The following is a 25335-nucleotide window of genomic DNA, read 5'->3' on the forward strand; positions in this document are numbered from 1 at the left end:
TATATTAATAGAAAAATTTTCAATATATAGGCATATGTGATACATCATCCTTTTTACTCTGTGACACCAAATAACAAATTCAATAGTTCAAATGCCTTATACTACCCTTTTCACAGTTCTTCATCTCTTATGCTGTGCAGGTAGTATTATTTTTAAAAACAGATGAGAACTCAGGAAGTGATTGACTTTTCACCTGTACTGCAGAAAAGATACTGCATAGTTCTTACCTGGAAAACCCTGGATTTTTAATGGATTCTGGTTTAGGAACACTGAGGGAAGGAAATATTCTAATTGGTTTTGGTTTTCAGCTGAAGAACAGTTTGTTTCTATGTTAAATGAAGTAGTGAAAACAAATAGCATGCCATCTGGCTAGCCTACCTGGGTACTTTACCAGGAGGTTTTCAGATGTTCTCTCTGCCAGTTTTCAACTTCTTAGGTTCTATTTTACTAACATGCTTTCTCTACCTGATTGTTCTTTCCTATCTAGGAATTATCTTATTCCTTGGACTGAAATAGAATTTTAAAAATCTTACACTCTTTTGCAAAGATTTTCCCTGTCTGTTTTTGAATTATTTATCTTCTAATTTACAAAATCTCTAGTGTTTCCAGTATTCACAGTAAATTAGTTATACAGAGAAATAGTCCTCCATGTTATCTGTGAAGCTGATATTCTCAAGGGACAGGATAAAAATGAGCAGTCTTAATATGTACCAGTGAGCTCTCATTCTTAGAACAGATTGTGACTGAAAGGAAGGGTTTAGCAGTTTTCAAGTGCTTGGAAAGATGTCATATGTTTTTCTTTAGATCACTTTTTCTGCTTCAGTTTCTCAGAAGCAAGAACATCCTGAAAAAAATAAAAACATTAAACATAGCTGAGAAAGTAATGAAATACAGGCAACAATAATTTCATAAACCCAAAATATTTATTGCTGACTGCAACTTTTAATTTTTTTTTTTTACTTAGTAGAAAACAAACATGTTCACAAATATTTTTGAAAATAACTGTGAGTATATAAATAACAGCATATTTGGGAAGAAGCATTCATATGTGTATCTGATTAATCTGTTATTTATATTGAAGGTGCACATACAACTCTAATCATGACTTAGAGATGTGTTTTTTTGAGCATGATGTAGACAGATAATAAAGAGACTTCCTTGTGCCAAACAGCCTAAAGTTTAAATCCATGTAATTTTCCTCAACGTGCAATCAGGAAATGGAAATGCTATCATGGACCCGTCACACAGTACAAGTAGCATAGTTATGTAAGATTGAATGGTTGGCAGATAGCTCATAAAGTGTATTCATAAAAAGAACTTATCAAATAATTTGAAATAAGGCAGATAATGTGCAGGCACCCTCCCCATCTGATACCGAGCATTCTAGCTATAGCTAGCAGACACAACTTTAAAAAAGGGGTAACTTTGAGTCATTAATAAGACAAGTGGGACAGTTAGACACACTGTAAAAACTCTATGAAACTGGAAATTTATGGAAAAAAATAGAGAGCAGTAAAGAGTTAATAGCAAATTGCAAAAAGCATCTCAAGTAACAAGAACTCCATCAAATATAGATGCAAGGTAAAAAAAAAAAAGAACAAAAAATCAATCATTGTGCTACTTAAAAAATAAAGATAGATTGGTTAGCAAGTAGCAGGGTGGCTAAGTAGCTCCTTTGTTTGTTTCTACATGGGAAGCAGATGGAGATCTGCTTAATCTGGGATTGTTTCCCCAGAGGCAGTAACAGGGAAGCTAGAAAATGTACAGGCATATAAGATACCTGGTTATAAAATGTCAGATTCCCTTAGAGGAACCGCAACTCAAGACGTGCATACAGCTGTGAATTTTAAGCTGAGTAAGAAAATCAATGAAGTTACAAAAGTCTTAGAAAATATGACTTGATCCAGAAACGACTCTAAAGAACTCCTTTATTGTAAAAAAAACCCCCAACATTGAACAGGTGACAAACAAGGAACTGCATACCAGTGGGAAAAACTCTTACAAAGTCTTTGGAAGCAATGTTGTGAGAAAATATCAAAATCTCAGTTTGATTAGGGACAGGGACATGGATTCAGGCATGGAAGATCATACTTTGGTCATTAGAGGGACTTTCTTTCCCCCATTTTTCCATGCATGTAAGTAATCGGTTAATTTCAAGCTGTGTTTTATTAAAACTCTGTTTATCAGGCCTTCATTTTGAAGATATGGAAATGAGTGGATATTTTCAGGGAAAAAAACCAAACCAAAACACCTTTCAAATTTTTTCTCATCTCATGGTGACAAGGCTGTTACTGTCTTAGAATGCGTAGAGTGCAAAGCAAACACAGAAGGCTGTCCCTATTCGGTTAAAATCAAGCAAATATGAGTTTAGAGAATCTGGGCCAACTACCCTGGGAAAGAAGACATGATGAGGTAATCACTTAGAATCATCTCCTATTATAGGAAATATTGGTACTCAATGGAGGGGAAATATTGAAGTTACTCTACCTGCAGTTTCTGTGTCTAAATCTGGTCTCCCAATTTCTGAAATGTCTTTTACCAACACACTTCTCAACAAGGCTAAGATTTAATAGGTACTACTGGAGAAGCCAGGTGAAAGGAGTACTGGAAACACCTAGGTTTATTTCCACAGAGGGACACCTGTGTAACATGCCTTGAAACTATTTATTCTTGTTGTTATTCCTTGCATTATTGGCCATATGGGATCACCAAAAAGGCAAATCAACATTTGGAGCATTAGGACACTAATTTCATATTTTGTATAGACTACAAACAAACAAACAAAAAGCCTATAGTCATACCTCAAATGCCCTGTGGTACTTAGAGGCAGCTTATTTTTGAAATGGATGATAATAAAACATTATTGAGCCTTAATTCTGAAAAAAGTACAACAGTCAAATAAAGGAAGACTTTCTCAAAATAAGTGGCAGGTCTCCCATATGTATTAGAAAAATAGCTTACTGTGGAGAACTCAGCAGTTTCCTTGTTTTCTAGGGACAGAGAAAGAGTTAGATTTCTTGCACTATGTCTCTTGTAGGATGAATCATGTCTGTGAGGGTTTCTTGAGGCCTCCCAGTGGTGACCTCTCCTCATAATGTGATACAAAATGTCACCCAGCTGTAATATTATGGTTCCCTTTGGTAGAAAAAACTTCTTGGCTCTTGGGACATCCCAAACTGATTTTGGGTTGCAGGCATCACTAAGAGGTTTGTTTGCATGCACTGTTCTGCATGGATCTATTTCTTTCAACGACAAACTCATGTCACACTGAACCTATGTTCGGTGACAGATGTTTTAGAAAACTAAAGCCATCTAATTTTGTTTAGGTAGAGCCAAATTTAAAGTTCTGAAAAAACTGAAATGATAAAATGGAATTCTAATTCACACTCAGCATGTCTTCTTCCTACTCTACATATTCTTACTTTACTCAGGGTAGGATTCCACCTCTGTCTGCTTTTATGTGTTGGTTTATGCAGATTTTAAGTGGGAATGCAGCAACTAGCAGCCTCTGCTTTCCATGAGGTTCCTCTGAATTTACAGACCTGTTACTTCCTTATAAGGTCTTTCTGTTGGTCACACCACTTTTACAGTTGTTTTCATATTCTACAACAATTCTATGATTTCATAACTGCTAGTGTGCTTTCAGCATTTGGTAGAGATGAAATATGACACTTTGATAATACAGATCACAAGGCATTTAAAATTTTCCACCTTTCACCCCCATACCATTTTCTAGACCACAGGATTTGATAGGGAGCTGGAGTTGCACAGTGGAAGACTTAACTGCAATGCATCATAAAAGTGTTTACAATTATGGATTAAATGCTATTGTTTCTGATGAGAACAAGTTTTTCAAAGGCAGGTCCAAGACATACTTTGACATCAAGTGTTCAAAACCATATACGATTATCTAGCTGCCATTACGTCTCTCTGTTGGAAGCTGATGGGTAGCATTCACTGAATTTTTTGGGGGTAAAAAGTAATTAATGAGCCTACTCAGAACAGAATGTGTATTTGTTCTGAAGAATGTTATAGCATTCGCAGGGGTTCTTAAACATTTTTATCTTAACGGCAAATATGGTGCATGGTCATTTGTAGACCACCTTTCAATCTGAGATTGAGTAACATCTCTATGGCAACTACAACAGCTGCTTACATAGGAAAATAATATTGCCTGAATATAACATTCTTAGTTCTTAACAATAGGACTTTAACAGCTGGATATGGAGAGAAAAATAGCTGATTATTTTTTCCAGTCCTCAAAGATATTTTGAGATTTCTGAATGTATTTTGGATACCATTGTTCTAGCTTACTGCAAGTTTGTCTTGAAAAGTGCTAAAAGATAGACAAAAGATAATCAAATATGAAAATATTGGATATTGCTAATGAGCAATCACACATAGATGTTCCTTTTCAAGATAATCAGTTTGATGTCTGATTGATCCCAAATCCTGTCAGCCTGGGTAATTTTTTCCTTTGTTTTTTGGTGAGTTACTGAAGGAGTTGTGTACATTCAAAATCCTCTACCATTGGTCCAATGTTCCCAGTTTCAGTAGTGGATTTTTCCTACCATGCCATCTATTCTGCTGCTACAAGTTCAGAAAAATTCAGGATTTGGGGGGAAAAAGAAACGTGTCCTGTTTTCAGCTTCTTTTTCTCTCTGTAGAAGACCAGCAAATCTTTCAACAAAACCTAGTGATACCTTAGAGTTCATATTTCTTCTGAGCATGAAGTTTGTGGTAGGTAAAGCATCGGAAGACGGGCTATATTCATGTTTTTATGGGATGATTAATTCAAACTCTCAAAATTTCCTGTCCCGAATTCTAAAAGAACTTACTGAACATAAAACTGTAAACAAGGTATGATGCAATTCTTAACAGTATTAAGTAGCACTACTCTTCTCCAAAAGTTGAAATTAAAGTAAAGCAAGAAGTTTTTCTCCAGTGTTAAATGTTCTTGTTTTCCTTTCTGCAGGGGAATAACAAATTAAGTACTGTAGGATTTCCCCTGTTTGCATCACATTCTACATGAGAAATATTTGACTGATGCTATAATTAATATAATAATGCTATATTTATACTTAAGTTTGCATTGATTTTAATGTTTCTGCCATTTATATTACTATTTTTCTCTTAAGTACATTCAAAATCTTTTTGAAAAAAAAAAACATTTTTCTCTTAAAACCTGCTGTCTTCTAGTGTAATGATTATGTTTGGGATACAGTTTATTACAGTTGACAAAGCAGAACTGACGAGTAGTGGTTATTGTTTTGAAGCCCTCGCAGGTGGGCTGGCAAAGCCAAAGGGCCGGGAGTCCTGCTAGCGGTTTGTTTAAATTTAGGAAACACAGAGAAACTCCTGACGACGAGAAACCGAAGGGGGGCAAGGAAAGCGGGAGACGCGGTGGTTTTCCAGCTGGTTGTTTTTTGACAGCTGTTGCCTCTGGGACGCAGAAGTCTGGCACGGGAAGTCCCAGAGGGATCGGGAAACACTGAGGTAAGCGCGCTGGGGTTTGCCCAGGGAAAACAAACACGCTCCGCTGGCACAGGCTCCCTCCAGCAGCCGCTCTCCCCCCGCTCCCGGGGCGCGTCCCCTCAGCCGGGGACACCCGCACGGGCCCGCCGGCCCCGCCCCGCCCCACGCGCGAGCGCGCAGGCTCCGCCCGCGCGGGCGACCCCGGCCCGCGCGCGCCCCACCTGTGCCGGGCGGGGCGGGGGCGCGGGCAAGGACGGACGGACGGACGGACGGACGGACGGAGAGAGGGGCCGGGACGGCGGCGGCGGAGCTGAGACGCGGCCGCCTCGGTCCGGCCGGAGCGGGGCTGCGGCGCTCGCCAGCCGGTGCCGCGCTGCGTCCCTCTTTCCTCCTGTCCGGGAGGCAGCCGAGGTAAGGGCGGGCGGCGCCCCGCGGCTCGGCAGGTGCCGGCGGGGACCTTGCTCAATGTCACGGCACCGGGAATGCCCGGGCTGCCAGAGCCGGAGCCCCCGGTCCAGCTCGCCCGCTCCACGCCCGCCGCCGGGCGAACTTTGCCGTGTCGGAGCCGCAGGTAGCGGGGTCCCCGCCGCGCCCGCCCGCCCGGGCGGGATGGGTGGGTGGGGTTTGTCGGCGTCTCCGCAGCCTCGTCTGTTTCCAGAAGGGATAAAGCGCGTCTCTAAATAGGTCAGGGGCTTCGACAGCGCGGGGGATTTGCGTAACGATTTGTGTTACGTGGGAAAGGTGCGGGGCTGCTTCTCCCGGGCTCCGAGGCTGGACGGAGCGCTGCTTTCCTGGCATACCGAGGGACTTCTAAGAAAAATAGTTGCATGAGCATAGCTCGGCTTTGTTGTGTTACAAATCCGTAGGACTTCGGCAAAGTTAAATTTCTTCAGCAAAGGAGGAATTAACCTACATGGAGGAGTTATCCTTGATGAGCTAATTACCCATGGTGAGTGTAAGTGCTTGGCATCGCAAGCCCGTTGACGGTGATGACGTGCTTAAAATGTTAAAGTTTGCGTCCTGGTGACATTGTTTCAAAACGTGAAGGAGAGGTAGGTCCAAGATTGGGTTTTCTGTGGCTATAGGCACGAAATTTCCTTGTTTCAGAGGAATTGTTAGAATATTCATGCTTGTGTGAAGGCTTGTGTTTATTTTTCTTATTTTTGACTCCTGAATAAACTTTGGAACTCTCTTCATGGGTTTTAAATCTTGTGGGCTTGGCACTAGGTCTTTATTGTTATGTTTGAGTCAAAAAGTCTGTAAATGGAAAAGTTAGAGAAGCGTGGCACTGTGAGCGCTCAGAAGTTTAAATAAATCTCCAAAACAAACATTTAACTGCAGCTAACTACTACTTATAAGAGGAGGGAGATGATAATTTTATTTCCCATACTCTCTGCTGCTGTTTTAGTGATGTCTTTGTCAAAGTATAAAAATGAGGTGCAAAACAAGTCCTCTGTTGCTGTCAAGAACCTGTATGGTTTTTTATCTGAATTAAATGTAATGTGAAACAGTAGTGTAAAAACCTGAAGTCACTGGGGAGACATCTGTGTGATTGCAAGTAGATGTAGACAAAGCACTGCTGCTGCGGGTCCAGAACAAGAGGCAGTGGCAGGATACCGGTGAGATGCTCAGGCTGGTGGATGGAGGGAGAACATGCTTTTTGAAGCTTCTGCCTCTCATGGCAGCATTGTGCTCGGCCGTGGATGCAGCCACCCCCTGCCCTGTTATTGCAGTTCTGAAAAGGGGAAAAAGGCGTCTCTTTGCGTAGTCCAGAGCTGACACTAGATTGGTTCGAATGGGTTATGCCGCTTCTCCTTTCACAAAGAAGTAATTTGGCTGCTCCTTTCAACTGACCAGATCAGTAGACGGCTTAGAGGGATGAGGTTTTCCTTCTCCTTTGTTTCTAAGGCGTTCCTCCGTAGTTGCAAACTTTTTTCTGGTGTTCTGTCTTGCCAGATGGGTTTTCTGTACCTCACACCTTTTGCAGTGAATGGGAATTGACAGGCCTGTGGGAACCTTGAAAGCAGAAATAAGCTGGGTGTTGTGAAATTGATCACATTACTAATGTTTCTTTCAATTGTTTGGTTTAGTAATCCATAAGGAAGTAAGAAATTAGAAAGGAAACAATCCTCTAACATGATATTTTCACTAAGTTACCAAGTTCTTGTATATTTTTCCCCCCAATTAATTATGTAATGGATGCTTGGTTAAATTTAGCAGTTTTAACAAAAACTAGCAGGTGTCAAGATCCTGTGTTGTTTTTGCCTCTTCCTGCACTAGCGGGAGCTGTCCATCCCTCTGTGCTCCCTCTGCACTGCACACATTCTCACAATAGATCAACATACATCAGCACCAATTTCTCTTAACCAACTGTTTTTCACTGTCTGCATGTTTTTTGGTTTTTTTTTTAATTGTTTGGATTTCTCAGTTAAGTTTTAATTGAGACAGTATCTTCCTACTTGAGTACAGTTGCTCAGGGATAAGGCAGTATAAAAGCAGGAAAAAGCCTTGTGGAAGATAATCTTTTGGGGGAGTGTAGGCTTGTTAGTTAATTAGCTCTGGAAGTCCTAAGATTTTGAACAGCAATGAGGATTACTGCATAAAACGTAACAGATGCTTTACAGTTGTTGCAGTTTTTTCTCTTCAGGTTACCACAAGGGATTGTGGTTTGAGAATATTTGCTCTTAAGAGTTTGAGAATTTATGAAATGGGACATCCACATTGCTTTCAAAATAAGCATATGGTACAGCTGTGGTAGTCTCCAATCTTGAAGCATTCATCAGGCTGTGTTGGGATGTAACTGAGTATGGAAGTGGAGTGCAAGGTTCTCTCTAGTGTACTGAAATACTCTGCAAAGCTTAGGTCATCTGTAGTTAATGGGAAGAAAAGATGACTTTGCAGTCTGAATAGCTTGCTTTCTGAAATTCTGCTATCACTTTGTGTTATGCTTTAAACCCTTTGGAATTCCTTGAATGACAACTTAGGTAAATATTTTGTTTCTGTAACTTTTGTCTTACATTCGAAAATTGTGGTACTTAATATATGTCACCCATTAAGATACAAGTGTGAATATTGTATCTTATGTGATCCTGAATCACCTCTGATGCAGGGAATGTAGAGGCAGATGTTAAATGCCATAATATTCCAGCTAACAAAGGGGAAATTTACCCAAATCCGTAGAATGCACTTGACATCTTTTATCCTCAGGCTGATGAATGCACAGAGAGTTGAAGGAATTACAGGAGCTTCACTCTCCTGTGTGACTGTAATAACCCTCTAGCTGCGTAGGTTCCTAGATTTTCACCACATGCTTGCTTGCCTAACTACAGATGCAGCTCAAATGTTGGTTGAAGGGCTATTTTCTATTGTCATTTTGCCCACAAGTGCAAAATGTACAGGTTCTTTTCAAAGGTAAAATTTCTCTTTTTACTGCAGTTTCACAAAGCATGCATAATCTTACAATAGGAAGTTTATGGTTTTCATTATTGAACAAAGGCCAGTGTTTTTAAAACAAAACATTTAAGACATTTTGAAAATTTGTGTCCTAAGGATTTGTTAATTTTTTTTTTTCCACAAAATTAGTATGTTTTCTGATTTTATGTAATGCACAGAGTGAGCAGGGTAATTATGACAAAAATCGTATCTGCACCATGCAGTCATTTGACATCATTCTGTATTGTTGGAGAAAGTGCTGCAAAACAGTAGCTAGTACTCTAATACAGTAACATTCATTAGAATCTATTAAGTAAGCATTGCTTAATTTATGGCATCAATATTGTGTTGGTAAAAATAACAAAATATTTGATAATTTGGTTTGGTATAATGTGTCTTTTAGTGATAGGAGGTGAGGGTCTTACTCTGCCATGAATAAAGCCTTTTTTTTTGATGTTCTGTAATACATCACATTTCATGAAGTTGAGCTAATATTTTGAAGAGTGATGGATCATGCCCATGAACTTTCACATTTTTGTTATTTCCTTTCTAAGTGATTGTTTTTCTCAGATCATTTGCAATAATTCTTTTGAATTTCTTAAATGTGAAGCTTAGTCTTAACATGCTGTACATTTTGCGTGCAACTGTGATTTTTCTTATATATTTGCTAAAGTTGACATTGCTTTCTATAAACATATTAACTGACATGTTAAAAATTCATTAGACAACCTGATCTTCCAAGGCTTGTAAAAATAGAAGCCTTGTAAACCAATCTAACTATATCAGTGCAGTCCCAGTCCTTTGCTTATCAGTATTGGTACCTTAACAATTTGCTCCTGCTGAACTGCCAGACAGATCTTTTAATGACAGATGGTGCAAATACACATCTAGGCATGTTAGAACTGTGCGGTTTACACTACTGAGGATTATTTGAATATGAGCAAGTTAGGCTGTTAGGAAAACACTGTTAATGCTTCCTTCCTCAGTGAAATTATTCAATAAAATTTTGTTTATTGACAACAACTTTTTTTTTGTTATCAAACATTTAGAGTAAGGAATTTAAGAGGGCAGTAGCTAAACATGAGTACAAGCAGAAGCTTTAGACAGCTGAAGTCCTTCTTTCCTCACTTTATATACCTAAAGTCGTTTTGATTACATAGCCTTCTGTTTAAGTTTCACAGGTTTTAAAATGTTGTAGGTTTGCCTTGAACACAGAGATAGCATTAAATAGGTTTCAGTTTACAAACAGGTGAAAAGCATTTTCTTCTGCAGCAGAATGCAGGCTCTGCATAACTATCTTGATTCATAGTTTTCCAGGCTTTTCCCTGGTGATTTTGCTGTGTGACAGGATGATGGGTTGTGGTATTGGTAAAGTGCTATGATTTTGAAATAAACTGGACAGCATTTCATTACTCTTGGCTTTCTACTGGCAAACTGTTCAGTGCAGTCATGCCAGTGCTGAAAGTATGGTGAACTTGGTGCACACCTGCAGCTAAGTCAGTCATTCTGCGTGTGAGGTAGGGTAATCTTGTCTCCTAGAGCACACTGATTCACTCCGAGAGATGTCTCACAAAGTCTCCACTTGAAAACAAACCACAGAACTTAAAGCCAGTGTGCTCTGTTATAGTATCCATTACTTGCCCTTGCATGGCAGGGAAGGTGATCCTTAAGAGTGAGGTAGGTCTTGTGTATAGAGGAAGACTATGTAACTACTTACTACAGGCACTGAAGAACAGTAACTGAAATGATAGTGTTGATGTCAGGAGAGCAAAGTAAAATTAACTTGAGGTGAAACTTGAATTATATTGTGACTTCAAAAAGAACTTTTTTTTTGTTTGTTTGGTTTGTTTGTTTTGGGGTTTTTTGTTTGGTTTTTTTGGGATTTTTTTGGGGTTTTTTGTTTGTTTGTTTGTTTTCTTTTTTGTGTGTGTGTATGTGTGTGTGTTTTGTTTGGTTGGTTTTTTTCTGTGCCATGGTATTTTTAAGTTTTATGAGGCTTTTGGTGCATCACAGCAGCCAATATGCTGCCATTCTACAACCAGTGCAGTCTCATACTGAGTGGTTCCTAATCAAGTTATTTCATGGTGGCTGGTGTAGTGCTGATTCCCAGCAGAGGATGTCCCCTGCTGAATCTTTAACACTTCTCAGTGTTACTGAACTTGTAAGATCTAATGAGTTTATAGCATAAATGATTATGGCTGTAGGCCCTGTTGTTCTCTCTATAAATACTTGTGCAGGTACCAGAAAGTTAAACATATGGTAGGAGGTTCTGTTTAATAACACAGCCTGTTTTGTTTTAATTTGACACTTCTCAGTACATCCCATCTAAATAGAGTAGACTGTCAGGTCACCTTAGTCCTATTATAATTTGATATAATTTCAAAGATTAATTAGTTTAAGGATCAGTGATGTGACAGGCGCTGTTAGTATAGTATGCATTAAAGTGGGAGGGGGGAAAAAAGTTTCATGTGATTTGCATGTCATTTAGTTTATACCTTACAGTGTTTATTTGTATCTCTCATAATTTCGAGCTTTAAAAAGAACCTTGTTTTCCTAAGCCAGAAAAAAAAAATGAGCAGAGACTCATTATCAAGGTGTATTCCAGAGAAGATGAGTTTGTGTAAGATATTAAGTAAACACTCTAAAAGCTTTTACTCTGCCCTGTGCAGCAAGATTTTCAAAGAAGATATAGGAACATCCTAATAGGATTTTATAATAAAAATGCTAATAAAAGCTAGCAGAGGAGTAGCTAGTCTCTTTCTTTGCATGACTGCATATGACAAAAAAACCCATAAAATTACATAGTCTTTCTTCCTTTGGCCACCTGATAATATTAGGATGGTAAGTCTTTGCCTTTAAGTTGTGAATGCACATAAGTGCCTAGGTGCACTGCAATTTTCTTTTAAAATGAGATTATTTAATACATGTTACAATTAAGAAAACCCCTTATAAGTCTGCATCAAAGCTTATGGAAAAAGATTCTGCCTTTGTCTACTTGTGCGGTCTGTTATCTGCAATGCAGGTGCACTCTATGCCAGACATGCATATTTGGTAGATTGTGGGACCTGTGCATAGTCAGTACCGTGTTTGATGCTCATCTGGGTTCCTTGTTAATCAGAGAAACAAGAATACCCATATTATAGACCTCAAACAGCATTAAAAGTTGCAAAGTTAGGAATTTGAAAATTATGAAATGCCAGAAAGTGTTGCCTTTACAACCATAGCTGAACTCGTTGGTGTGTATAATTAAGAGTAATTTTTGTTTTGTTTTGCTTTTTCTTGTAAGACTCTCATCAGGCTTTGTGCGCAGGATAGGTAGTGTATGCTTCAACAACAGTAAAAAAAATAATCTTTGCAACACTTTCATGACATGAATAAATGTAGGGGAAACTTCAGTGCAGAGATGGGTCTTCAGCAATGTCAGATGCTCAGTTTGAGTAGTGGGGACTGGTATGTCAACACTTTGAATGATGCAGTGCATTCTCACAGCTGAGCTTCTGTTGTCTTGAATGGCAGCATGAGCATTCAGTGCTTCTATCAACTAGAGTTTGCAGTTACCGAGTTAGGCTTCCAGGAAAGGTGTATGCAATTAGTGATTGTGGAAGGATTGATTTAAGCAATTTGCCCAGCATTACTTGCAGCTCTGTGGTAGAGCCCAGGTTGTGGATAGATTGTGCACTGCAGCATTTAAATGCCCTAACCTTGAGAGAGTCTTTTTCTCTTGCAGTCTCCTGCTTTTCTTCCAACTTCTACAGCATAGGACACAGGGGTTTTTTTTCGGGAGATAGCTGTTCTTATGACTTACGTTTTTTGTCTTGACTACTCTCCTCTGTGAGGAGAGGGAAAATACGATCTTGTAATTTAGAGAGCCTATTACTTGGGTTTTGTAAAAAAGCAAGCTGTTCTGCCCTAAGGAATCATGGTAAATCTTGAATTTTTCATCAGTGAGTGCTTTTCAAATGGTTAAAACTAGAGCCTACCTTCTTGAGCTTATGGAGTGACTAAAGAAATAGATTTCATGCTACTGTGTGGCATAGTGTTAGAGGCTTGATGTGCTTTGTGTTTCACTGGTACTTGCTCAGGTATTGTCAGATCCCACTTTGAAGAACTTCAGCACATTCTTTTAGACAGGTGACATCAGAAGCAGCAGAATCTTATTGTCAAGTTTGACAGCCACAATGGGGTTATGACACTCCTAAGTCCCATAAGTAATATGAAAATTATTAAGTACTGTAACATATGGGTTGGGATATTTGGTCCTATTGCCTTATTCTATATAGACTTAAACTGCTGAAAATGAATATATATTGTTTGTAAATATATACCATAAATTTTGAAGATGGAAATTACTCTTTTTTAGAAGTATATGACAGTCTTGAAGCTTCAGAGAGTAAGTCCTATGAGGAGCACTGGAGGAAGCTGGGGTTGTTTAGCCTGGAGCAAAGGAGGCTCAGGGGTGACCTTATTGCTCTCTACAACTATGTGAAGGGAGGTGGGGCTGGTCCTTTTCTCCCAGACAGCTACTGCCAGGACAAGAGGAATTGACCTTAAGCTATGGCAGAGGAGGTTCAGATTAGACATCAGGGAGAATTTCTTCACTGAAAGGTTGGTTAAGCATTGGAATGGGCTGCCTGGGGAAGTGATGGAGTAAGCATCCCTGGAGGTGTTCAAGAAACAACTGGACATGGCACTTAGTGCTATGGTTTAGTTGACAAGGTGGCGTGTGGTCAAAGGTTGGACTTGATGATCTTGAAGGTCTTTTCCAACCTAAACGATGCTGCGTTTCTATGATTTTTACTGATCAAGATTTGAATAAGACTAAATCCACTATACTCAGGGACCCCTTCTTTACTGCAGGCAGGTTACAGATGCTCTGGAACAAGTGAAATACCTGAAAGACTAGACAAGACCCACCTACACTGCATTTTCTTTCTCTTTCAAACAGGTTTGAGAAAACATTTCAAGGAAATTCTTTGTCTCTCCTCAGCATATGGGTTAGTCTCACCAACTCGTGAATGTTACAAAAATAGCTTGAGAAACCAGACAATGGAACTTTACAAACTTCAGCAAGTATCAGAGAAATGTGCATTGCTGATCAGTAATAACAAATGCTGACAGAACTAATGTCAGAATCCGATTATGTTGTCAATTTCCTAGTTTGGCTATATTGTCAGCTATGTTGCAATGCCTTATATTAACTCTGTAAATTTGTTGAGTCTCAGTTGTCCCCTCATAATTACAATGTATCATGTAACTCAAATAGGATAGGGTAATGAGAGGTAGACAAACCAGGAATGGTGTAACGCTTGTTTTTAACTGAGTGATTTTGCATCAGCCAATATTTCTGCATAGAACTTGGTGGTGGCTTGTTGTTGCAGTGTAAAAGATCTGGAAAAATCATGCCCTTAAAGGACCTCTCTTAAGTGTTATTTGTAGTTCTCAGAAGCTTTTCAGCTTTTTTCTTAACTGTAAATTAGAATGTTAATCAAGTTTCTGTATCATAGTTTTGTAAGACAGGATGTGAATTTTTTTTCTCCATTTGTACAGCGGACATCTAGATCTTGAGCAAGGATAGGAAAACTTCCTTCTTGTTGAAAGGAAAAGATTTATACTAACCTGATTTGGTGAATGTTTAGAAAAAAGAAAGGAAGTACGTGCTGGCGTTAAACCCCAGATGCCATGACACGGAAGGACTGAAGGAGTCTGTGGCTGACAGGAACATGTGGGGTTTGTAATCTCCACATGCAGCACCACGACCACTTCCTTCCTCATGCTGTATGCAGCTGATCGGAGGTTGTTTTACCATGTGGTTGTGATGACTGTGGGAACTGTCATGGAGAGTCAGGAGTCAACATCACATTTCATACTGAGCATGGGGGGCTTGGCAGATTTGCCGTTGTACGCTACTACCGTAAAAACGTTCTTGTAATATTAACATGATGGAGCAGCTCTTGTTTTTAAAGAGCTGGAGATTCACATTTTGTGAATCACAGTGTGACACTGCATCAAAGTTTTGACTGTTTCTGATTGTGTATTTTTTTACTAAATACATATATTCTTGAATCTGTTCCTGTCATTTATTGTTGTGTGGCTTCTTCCATCTTATGAGAACTCTCAAATTCCTTTTATGTCAATTTGTTGCAAAAAGCTGGTTTATTTTAAAATTTCTTATAAGGTTGAAGTAGCTGGATTTGGGCTACAGAAGTATTTTATGTTGTTTAAAGGGATCATTTCAGCTTGCATTTCCGAATGGACTAGTTTCCAAAAGTGAGCATTGCTGGTTTTTTTAAGAACTGTCAGAATCTCTCTAAAATGCTTGTTACTAGGATTTGTATTTCATGTTTTTCCATAAAGCCATAGGCAGAACTTAATTCACTTATCAGAGTACTGCCAAATGCTTCTTGGAATTAGTAGGATAGCATGAAGATTTCAAACTTCCTCAAGATTGCTTTGAATTTTTCAAGTTGCAGGGGAGTAATGAGCTGTGGCTTTTGTAGGCTGACTGCAGACAGCCCTGCCTGGTCCTTGCTGCTTCTAAACATCCTCTACACCTTCCTCTTTGTTGTCCCCTCAGGCAGATTTAATGTCTTGGTCTTTGGCCTTTCCTTCAGCAGCTGTATTTCTTGGCTATTCTAATTTCTTGACCCCTGTGTTGGCTTGGTGAGCTTAGTATCTGACCTAGTTGTGTATTTTATCCATGTCCCCCTTCCTGATTACAGCCTAGCTCAACAAATTGCAAGAGTGGCCAGCAACTCACTGGGTTTCTTGAAATACCTCAGTAAAATATGGATGCTGCCCCATTTTTAATAAAAATTATTTTGAGCCCCTTTTCCGGTCAGTGAAGCCTGAAATAAAAGTGTATTTTTAAAAATTTCACATACCCTTCTTTTTTTTCTTCAGTAGAAAAAAAGAATGCCCTTTAAAAATATTAATTGTCAAAGTTATGTATTCATTTAGAGTGGAAAAATATTTGTTCTTCCTTGTTTTAAGATATTTAGTGGGAAACCACAGTTAGGAAAATGGAGTATAAGACTATCATATAAGCACTTGACTATTTCTTGCAGTTACACGTTGAGACTGATGCCTGTGTATATTTTGAGAAAATAAATATAGGTAGTAATTACTTTGAGATTCATTTTCTTGTGTTTGATGAATTGCTTCAGTAGCTCCAATTATTAGATCACTTAGAAGAAGTTGAAGAAGGAATAAAAATTTTACATGTATCCATAACTAAAAATCCTTTAGAGAAAAAGTTCTTGGACTTAGAGGATCATCCTTGTGTTATTTTTATAGGGCCTTGGTATAAAAAGTTTCTCACCTACTTATGTATACTCTCAGTATCACAGTAATATTATGCATACTTAAAAGCCTTCTTGGGTTGTGAGATATATATATATAAATTTCAGTTAACATGTCTGCATCAAATTTACCTCTAACCCTTCAATGAAGATCTTTTTTAAGACATAATTGCATTGACTGAGAAATCTAGTATAAGTAAAAAGATTGTTTTTTCTCAAGTGAGGATTATCTTATTGACAAAGAAATTCTGTAAATAGCCTGAAGTTTAGCACTTAAGTTTAACTGCTAAATCTAGGTACATTTGTAGAGCATATAGAGATTTCTTGGGTCGTGAATGTCTGTCTTCAGAAGCACAGGAGTTTGTTCTAATTAGAAAACAATTGACTAAGTTCAAAGACTGTATATGAGACTGCACTGCAGCACATGTGTGCAAGGCAGAATGGTCTCTTATTAAAAAGAAAGAAAGGGTGAGTCAGGGTTTCATGGTGCTTCCCTGCCAGGAAATTAAATATTGATATTTTTCAGATAGTGATGCTCAACTCTTAGAGAAAATACCTATCTACTTGAAATGTCTTTTAATATTTTACAATATATTATACAAAATATGGCCAATTTTAGAGTTGTCTGATATGCAACAATGCAAAATTTTACGCTTACCTGACTCTTTAATTAGCTCTCATTCTGTCTCACGTGATTTATAGCTCCATGACTCCTACGTAAAAGTGATATATAACTTAATGAAGCGGAAAGCCAGAGTGGGCTCACACCTCTAGTTGTGTAATGGTTTCCTGTAGCTTGGTAAATGGTGTGCTGGAGGAGAAGCAGCCGTAAGCATCTTCTCATTTATTATGGCAAGGATGTAAAAGTCCATGTTGCTGTGACTTGTGGTTGTTTGCTTCCTTGTCACATACACAATTCATTGGAGTGAGGAGGGAATGTGGCTCTTTCATAAAGCATAAAAATAGCAGGTAAGAAAAGAAATGCAGATGTAATCTTTCTTGCTCAAACTTAGTTTAATGCAGCTGTTTGACATATTTGGAATCTAACCTTTTCTTGATACTAGAGAAATAGTGTTACAGCATGATTTAATTTCAGTTACAGGCTGTAAAATCCTTACCCAACTGTTTTTCTTAGTTAAGGGGTTTTGGGGAGGTTTTTTCCAAATGGCTACTTTGACTGTTTATGTAAGTTTTTTGAAGAAGAGGTAATTTTTTGCTGTCTTACTCTTACACTTGAAGTTTCTCTAGTTATGTTTCTGTTAGTTTCAGGATATTTGTCATTACAGCATCTTTGATATGGTGGTTCTGATATATTTAATTACAATACTGTAAAGTCAAATTAATTAATTCTGGATTCTTAATAGTTTAAGTGGTCTAAGCATGTCTTCTGGAATGGAAAAGGGAAAAAAATCAGGAATATCAGAGAAATGAGCTGACTTCAGCCTTGTTTGGATCTCCAGAAATAATTTGATTTCTATTTGGGGCAGCAGCTTTCAGGAATTACTGTGGGGAGTCATCTGAAATACAAGGACTGGAATGAGACCCTTTTTATTTTACTGTACAGCTGCATAGCTTAAAGAATTACCACCTTCTGCCAAAAGTGCAGTAACATTACAGGTATGTTTCTGGCACCTGTGTGGGACAGAAACACACACACTTATTTCTGAATCTGTTGTGATCTACAGCCATTTTCCTACATATTCCAGGAAGTGGCCATTCCTTATTTAGTCTGTGGTCATGTCTCTATGGAGCCACAAAGGCTAGAGTCTTTCCTGGCTCTCATCTGAGGGTTGTGGTTTGCCCTTAGAGATTTGTAGTTTGTAGATCCATCTTCACACACCCAGCCCCCCGCCTTGTGAAGTTTGGACTTACTGCTATGAATCTGCAAAGAACTGTGTGGTATCTTTTTAGATTACACATGAACTACTGAGTTTGTAAGTGAAGACCGTTGCCTGCTCCCATGACGGGAGAGACGGTTTCTGACAAATTCTGGAGTTCAGAGGTGGTAATGTTTTGCTATTGCCAGGTGTTTCTAGGTATCTGGGGAAAAAAATAACAACAACATCCCGTCTTCCAAGTGTTCTCTAAGCACTGGCAGTGGGTCTAATTGGGCAAGTGGGTTGTGTGAGTCATTGTTGCATTTGAATCCCTGGCTTTTGGGTTCTCATCGTTCTTTTAAATGTCTGTAGAAGAGAAACTCTGCTTTGCCATTTTACAATTGCAGTTTGTGCTTACTTCATATTTGCAGTTAAACAGAAATACAGTATTCAAGGAAATATGCAACCTTATGAGATTGTGGTAGAACTTTAGAAATTAGTGAAAAGCGAAGATTACTGCTCTTGGAAAGGTAGATCAGTTCTCTGTATTTGGTGATGTGTTAAGTTGTAATTCCAGAAGTGAATTACAGAAGCTTTCCCAGCATTTTTGAAATGCTTGCAACTTTTCAAACAAGCTGTAGTTTCTGTTAGACCTTTGAAGGAAGATGTTTTGTAATGCATAATAGGGGTCTTGCTCAAAGTACAAGGAATATCAAAAGGGCAATTTAGAGAGCAAGGAGTGTACATGGCATTCACTGAATAATCCTGGAAGTACTCACTGCCAGAATGGCAAACTTCATAGTGCAATCCCCCTCATGCCCTATGTGCTGCTTTGTAAGATGATATGCCTCACTCCTGTCAAATCTGGATGGAGGCTTTTTAAATGTTTATGTGACAGGTGTGTGTCTGTTGTGACAGTTGTGATTCCTGATTCTCTGTGTGTGTGTAAGCTCACGCATCACTATGAGGTAGGCTGAGGACACCAGCTGAGAGCAGTGCTGCATGTGAATGAGGGTACCTTAAGAAAGTGGACTTTTTCCTAGTTGATGACCTGAACTAGAAAGATTTTTACTTAACATGAAATATGAGCACCCGTGTTGAGGTATTTTAAGTAAGCTTGTTTCTATTTGTGTAAGTTAATAGCTACAGATGCTATTAAGATCATCCAACATCTTCATTTCATTTGGTAATGTTTTATCCAACTCTGAGTAAGCTTGTCCTAGCTTAACTTGGGATATAATAAGTTATATTTTACAAAGTGATATGTTTTGTAGGGAGTTGGCATTTTTCTACGTAAGAAATATACATGTTGGTGAATATAAAAGAGTGACACTGATAAGACCTTTATATACAAAGGTGTTTGCAGACTCGCTGTTATTACTGAAGTATTCAATTGTTTCTATTCCCAACTCTGACATTTTTTGAGATACAGATATACTCAAAAGAGTACTCGAGATGTACTCGGCTCCAATCATGCAACTGTATTTGCGTTTACTTCTCTCATTTTCTAGGGACACTACTGCATGCTCACTGATCCACCTGTGCAGAAGCATTTGTGAGATCAGAGCCTAAGCATATTACTGCTAAACGTAATTAGGTGCTAGACTTGTGCTGTAGTGCAGTTTCTTCCAAGCGAAGATTAACTGAAGAACAGGAATGACTGAGGACACTTTAAGTGCTGAATCCTTGGAAAACCATTCTGAAGAGGCAGATTTTAAAATTGGTAACTGAGAACTGTGAGCTGTTACAATGTGTAACTCCTTACTGAACAATGACTTTTAAAATGTTCCTCTTTGCTCAGTCTTATTTTAAAGAATAAATAAGATTTCCTGTGAAATAATTTGATCAAACAGTAGTATCTGTGTATTAGTAAATTGGCTATTTGCTGCTAGTTTTGCTGACAAATCTTTCTTCTTTGTTTGTATAAGAAATTTGAAATGACTATGTAAAAGGCAGGGTCAGTATGATCAAATCAAGTATTTTGCAACTTGAATGGAATATTTTATTAAAATGGCAAACAGTAGATGCCAGTATTGGCACTGTTTAGGCTTCTTTTAGGAACCTTGGGATTAGTGTTCATCTGTCCCATAAAGGACACAAATCATTTAGATTAGAAGTAATCTGATTGCATTGAAGTACAAATTATAGCACAAAGGCCATTCAAGTGGGTTAAGTGACCAGGGTTGGTAAACACCATATGACTGCTGATTGGTCGATGAAAGAGTATTAACTGAAAGATAATGATGGATTTTAATCCAAATCTCTAAAGCGCAACAGCTGTAGTTCCCAAATGAGTTCACTCATAGACAGACTTTTAGTACACCGATTTATTTGTTCCTATTTCTCTTACACAAGAATTAATTTGAAATATAATTCATTTTTCCTATATAGAATATAGCTATTCCACACAGCTTGCTTTGATTAGATTTCTAATCTACTTTCAGTTAGTGGGTTCACTGTGATTTTTGTGTGCATTGGAGAAATTGCAGTGTTTTTATTTCAGTGTTCTGCAATATGGTGAGGTAAATTGTTAATGTGACTTGGTTTAGGAAATTCAGCTGCTGTTTTTCCTTGTTCATGTCTCTTATGAACATAGTATGAAATCTAGTTAAGTATTTAAAAAAAAAGATAAAGGCAAACTGGATAACTGGTATTCCATATGAACTTGTTTCCAGAATGCTTACTAGTAATGCCTAAGAATGGCAACTAAATGCTTATCACTGATAATAAATTATGTGAATCTGTGTAGTGTGTTTTATTTCAGTGCCTATATGTAGTTTAAAAATGGAAATTGCATTGTATAACAATTAATTTATGATAGCCCGGGAGCAAGGAGTGGCAGCTCTTTAGGACTGCAGTGTAACATTGTTTAAGATGTGAAATGAAAAATGTAGGCAGGCTGTATTTATCTGTATTTATTAATGATTTCAGTGCTGAAGTTGCTATTGCAATAAGAATTTTGGCTGGAGAGTTTCAGGTTAAGTTTTCCCTGAAAATTTGTACTTACTCTGAAATAAGCACTTTCATTAAAGGAATCAGATGAATGTCTGCAAAAAAAAAGTAATTTAACTTTGTGGTTTGCTGGTCCATCTCTCTATTTGATTTTGAAGGCTCAACAAGAGACCAGATGAAGTGATCCTTAATTATTGTTTACAGTCCAAGTAGTCAGACACAGGAAAAGTAAAGTCTTTCAAAATTATACTGTTTCATCTTATTTGTCTTTGTATCTAAAAAATGTGCATGATAAAACCATTCCTCTCTTGTTATTCAGGATTTATTCAGATAATCTAGATAAGATATACCCTGCTGCCAAGAGCAGGCATTAGATCTGCCTGTGTACTATACCTACAGATTGTTTTGATAGCAAAAACGGAGTCATTAGTGCCTAGGTCATGTTTTGTCCTTTTGATGCAGACACACCTAATGCTGTAGCACATGTAAGTAACTATGGAACTTCTCCTTTGTATTTACAGTTAATTCAAAATTCAGTTAGAGAAACTTTGTCTGGTAAAAAAGTTAAGACCTTTGCAAAATTGGGAGGATATTGGTCACTGCGTGTTGAAAGGAGACCTTGAATGCAGTTATGTTGCAGAAATGCCTTTAGAAAATCATGACAAAAAATGTATGACCTACCTCTGCTTGGTTTTGGAGCCTATGAGGTCTTTTATTTTAATTTGCTTTCTTATCAATGTAATAGATACTTCTTAGTTATTAAAACATAATATTTTCTCCCTGAAAAGCTGGATAAAAGAGACTTCCAGTAAATGGTAAATATACTGCAGGTGCTACCTCGAGAGTTAAAACTATTTAAGTATGTGTAAGCATTTGGATAACTACTACTACTTCATGGAAAGGGTAAAGCGAGAGAATCTGACAAGGTGCCCAGAATATATTTTACATGTGTGCATGTGTCTTGTGTGTATATGCTTGGCCCAGCAGAAGCAATGGAAAATAATGGTGTCACGTATCATATTTGCTCAAGCAGTTGCCCAAGAACTTTGGTCTGCCCAAAGTTAGCATAGGAGATAAAATGTAACAGGTTATTCTATCCTGTTTCATGTGTTGACAGACTAAACATGTCTTACAGTTTTTGAAATTTTGATTGTGGTTAATCGTTAGATGATTACCTGTGTGATTTTTTTGGTTATTGGAGTTTATGAAGCTGGGCAAATTAAATCTAAAGGTAGTGGGAATGAGATTCCTCCCCTTCTTTGTACCAGTCATCTTTTGGAAACTTTGCAGCGCGAGGAATGTAAGGCTGAGCCACAAGTATGCAGTGAGAAACTCAATAAAATGCAAATGGTGATTGTTCCATGAATTTCTCCTAAGAATTTTTCATGATCCAATGTAAACCTTGAATATCTTTAGAGAAAAAGATCAAGATGGATCAGTCCTAGGATATAGTAATACTGGCTGAAGGTTCTACTACAGTGTCTGTGGTTGCACTGAGCTAGAGAGATAGCCTTTAAGAGGCTTCTTTCTCCCTATTGCCTTTTTTTTCTTGTGTTTTGGGTTTTTTTGCTTATTTTTCAAGAGATATTTTTCATATCTCAAAGGAGGAGAGCAGGGATTAGGATACAGCCCCATTTCCTGAAGAATATTTGTTGATCATCTCTAGCACAGCTACACCTGCCACCCAAGCCATGCCCGAGTTCAAAACATGAGCAGGATTGTGGAGACTGTCACAGTATCAGCCTGGTTCACAAAGAATCTCTGTGTTGAAAGACCTTATTAGTTAAAAGTGTTTGAAAACCAAAGCTGCTACCTCACTTCTCAGTTTGATTCCTACCCTGAATTTATGGAAAAATTTCTGTTAAACAGAAACAAACAAAAAACACTTTGAAAGTTGCTTCTGTAAAATTCTGAGTTCTTAGGTTTTCAATTTTTCCATTTTTGATGCCTGTTTGACAGTGCTGAAACAGATGCTCTTGATACTGTTTAATGACTATGCAATTTCTGAAAATAACATTTTGACAAAATTGATTATTTTCTAGAGAAAACTTTGGCTACAAACCAGAATTTTACATAGGGAAGTAGAAAATGTAATTGGAAAATTTTTTGCTATATATATTTGGAAATTTCTTCTGGAAACTAAGTCCTTAATATCCATTCCTTTATAAGGATATTTTGTGATATCATTGAACTCTGCTTGCTTTCCTGTGTGGTCCACTGTGGCAGATGAGTCTGTTTCTGCTGACAATTGAACTGGGCTTTTTTGGTTCATTTCTTAGCTAAGGACTGATAAATATTTAAAAACAATAAAGTGACATTTAATTGACAGTTTGGATTACTGATTGAATAGGCCATTTAGCATAAACAGAATGAATTACAATAGCTGAGAACTCTCACTTAATTGCTATGACTAATGAAGCATGATTAAACAAATAAAAAAATTGACTTGTATATGGTTTAGAAGTATTTTGTAAAATGAACTAGTGATTCCTAACCTCCCTGCTTTTCAGGAAGCATTAAATGCTGCAATTGCAAAACTGATGAGTCTCCATCTGGTATTCAGGAAGCTGATTTGATTACTGCTTGTGATGAGTTCCAGCTGAGATGGGTGTAGAGAAGGGTTCTGGTCAGGGAAAAGGAGATCCTGTTTTTCCTCAGTTTTGGAAAATAAAGGCTAAAGGAATCATATAATCATAGATTAGTTTGGGTTGGAGGGGACCTTAAAGGTCATCTAGTGCAAACCCTGCCGTGGGCAGGGACACCTTCCTCTAGATGAGGTTGCTCAAAGCCCCATCCAGCTTGGCCTTAAATACTGCCAGGAATACGGCATCCAAAACTTGTCTGGGCAACCCGTTTCGGAGTAAACTACACTCTTTCAGTTTGAAGCCATTACCGTGTGTTCTGTCACTATATGCCCTTGTGAAAAGGGGGAAGTTGTGGGAACATGGGGGAAGAGAAAACACCTGCCTTCTGATGCATTTATGGACTGCACACAGCAGAGAAAGAGAAACTAAACTAGCAGCCAGCGTTTAGTTGGCTGGAGATCACTCTGAAAAACCTTCTCTGACCAAATACACGCCTGATTATTCAGAGTTTATCCTGGCTGAAGTACATGAGGACTTAAAGGTCTTTTATTTTAAGTCTTAAGATTCTTACAATGATAAAGCAAAGCAGCAGTCCAGAACTTGTTCAAGTGTGTGGCTGAAAGAATATTAATGCTCCTGCCTAAACATGGTCAGCTCTGAACATTCAAAAATCTTATCAGATCTAGAAGACATGGAAATTGGTTTCTCTTTAGTTCTCTTCAGGGTTCATGTTTTCAGTCAGCTCTTCAAGGATTAGAAGGGTATTTAAAAGGCTAGAGATCCTGGGGATTTTTGACTGCATGACCCAGGCTTAAGAAAAATGCCTAATACTTCAAGATACAATTCTGAGAGCTAGCAGCCTTGAATTGGTGAGAGGAGTGTTATAAGTAAAAGTGACATCAGATTGATAAATTGTTTTTTTCCTAAGTGAACCTTTCTAAATGTTTCATGTTTCAAAATCTCACGTTTGTGATGTCAGCACAGGAGGCCTGTTAAACCTGCTGGGTCTATTAAGGCAGTAAGTGTGTTTAAAATTGTGTTTTAGCAGAAATTGTGTTCAGTTACCAACTATTCAGCAAAGTATAACTTGAGCACAGGCCAACCAGATAAGCTAGTATGAGAGAGCAAGATCTTCATTAATTGGAGAATTTATGAGAGGAATTGTTTATCATAAGGATGTTTTGCGTTATGAAGTCAACTGTCTGATTATTGCAAAAGGAATGTGGGGTTTTTTTTATTTCTTTATTAATAAAATATTTAGGAATTTGAAAACCACCAAATGTATCCAAGGAATGCGACAGCTCTGACACGGGAGGGAGCTCTACTGAAATAAGGTATAAAAGTCAGCTTTATTGCAATCTTAAAGTTGCAAAGGGCTTTGAAAAGTGAATGACTGGAGAAAAATATCTTATGAGAGTAAAGTGGGCTTCTGAGGGATAACTTCAGCTGAGAATGCTGAAGTAAAAGCTTCTTGTTGTGCATCTCAGCATTTTCAAGTGCAAAAAATATATATTCTGCTCACATTGTCATCTTTCTGGGGGTTATATTTATTCAGAGGAGATTAACAGGCAATTTTCAGTGTGACTGCCTTCATCAAAAGTTTATCCCTTTGCAAAATGACGTGGTTTTTTACTTTTTATAGAAGCAGTATGCTTGAATGTCTGTGAAGACTTCAGAGTCATAGTTGTAAAATGAAAGGTGGAATAATGGTTATATTCCTAAGGAAATGCCAGTTTTATGCAGGATGGCAGTACAAGACTAACTGTGACGTGTATA

General features: G+C 38.1%; 1 protein-coding gene across 2 annotated transcripts in view; it reads left to right on the forward strand.

Moving 5' to 3' along the window:
• Window positions 1-5781: 5781 nt before the first annotated feature.
• ZNF385B (zinc finger protein 385B) overlaps window positions 5782-25335 on the forward strand; it is a 162284-nt gene continuing 142730 nt past the window's right edge. The window contains exon 1 of one of the 2 annotated variants that reach the window (XM_064660707.1): window positions 5782-5886. The gene's annotated coding sequence lies outside the window, so the exon portion shown is untranslated. Of the gene's footprint in view, window positions 5887-6144; window positions 6425-25335 lie in introns of those variants that run through there. The other variant, XM_064660706.1, reaches the window with a different exon arrangement.

Source organism: Pseudopipra pipra, chromosome 7, assembly GCF_036250125.1.
Source record: "Pseudopipra pipra isolate bDixPip1 chromosome 7, bDixPip1.hap1, whole genome shotgun sequence".
Taxonomy (NCBI): Eukaryota; Metazoa; Chordata; class Aves; order Passeriformes; family Pipridae; genus Pseudopipra; species Pseudopipra pipra.